This window comes from Chelonoidis abingdonii, chromosome 3 (genome assembly GCF_003597395.2).
Source record: "Chelonoidis abingdonii isolate Lonesome George chromosome 3, CheloAbing_2.0, whole genome shotgun sequence".
NCBI classification, from domain to species: Eukaryota; Metazoa; Chordata; order Testudines; family Testudinidae; genus Chelonoidis; species Chelonoidis abingdonii.
The window spans coordinates 10,411,512-10,412,980 of NC_133771.1; positions in this window are offsets into that span (position 1 = coordinate 10,411,512).

A 1,469-nucleotide genomic window follows, 5' to 3' on the forward strand; every position below is an offset into this window, starting at 1 on the left:
CCTCTCGGGGGCAGGGCCGCCCAGGGGCTTCAGGGGTCTGGGGCAAAGCAATTGCGGGGGCCGTTTCCATAAACAAAGTTGCAGTACTATAGAATAGTATATTATCGTGGGGGCCCCTGCAGGAGCAGGGGCCTGGGGCAAATTGCCCTGCTTAACCCTCCCCCCGGTGGCCCTGCTTGGGGGAGATGGGGGTCCTGGGAGGGGGGACAGGGCGCTGCTTGGGGAGGTAGAGAAATGAGGTCTGAATTAAGAGCTGCTTGCTCCAGGAGCAGGCCCAAGGCGAAGGCTTTGGCCCCAAGTTATTAATTAGCATTAGTCCTGGTTATTGGAGCAGGGCCTAGGGACTAATCAGGAACAAGGCTCCAGTGTGCTAGGGGCTGGCATGATTTATTTGGGGTCGGTCCCGCTTTGGACAGGGGGTTGGACAAAGTGACCTCAGGAGCTCCCTTCCCACCCTGGTATTCCATGATTCTATATACGGTGCCTGCCCTGGAGAGCGTCTAAACAGACAGGACAGACCCGAGAGGGGGAATGGGTCTAACACACCCGCAGAGTGAACAATGGCCAGTGGCCTATGGTATGTTAGTGCCCCAGTTTTTTAAGCGGGGAAAAGCTGAAGGAAAGGGAAAGGAGGGGGCCCACTGAAGGAAGCGGGGTGAGGAAGGTGAAGCAGGGGAGAAGAGGAAGGGAAAAGAGTAGCTGTATCCGTATTTATTTACTGTGGTAAATAAGTGGAAGGTGATGAGCACCCTGCTGGCTTCTATGTGAGCTGCTGGGTCCTGAGCACTTTTGAAAATGAAACCACTTATTTAGGTGCCTGGTGTAGATTTAGGAGACTATGATTAGCCCCCCAGTTTTGAAAATGTTGGTGATACCTGGTCACTTTTATTTAGGAGGCTAAATGCTAATATAACAAAGTGCACAGGTTTTCAAAATCCGCCTAAGAGGCGAAAAATGTTGCCTCTTTATTTTGGAGAGATCTGGGTTGGGAAAAGAAGTGACTCCTCTGTGTAATCACAAGCATATCATCTCTAAATCCTGGTACCTCCCCATGTTCTCTCTACCACCCTATTTGGTTTAGCCTCAGCTGAAGGTGGCATAGTTTAAAAATACAACACAGTACTAGGAAAATGATTTGAATTCATGCACAATTTGCCTGTAGATAAGAGTGTTTAGCACAGTTTTTCCTCCTAGTCTAGTATGAATTTGTACAATGCTCTGTGATGATTTTTTTTAAAACTTTTTCACAAATCAAGGTAGTTATTGTTTGGGGACTGGGCGTCTCAAACTCTTGGAGCATTTTGTTGTCGTTACAAAGGCATTTAAAAAGTGCCACCTGATATTTTAAAGACAAAGTTTGTACCAGCCTTGTGGTGTTATCAGACAGGATTGTTAAGATGTGCAATAAGCGATTATTGAAACATGTCAGACATCTTTTAGACTGCTCCTAAAAAACCTCAAATCTTCCC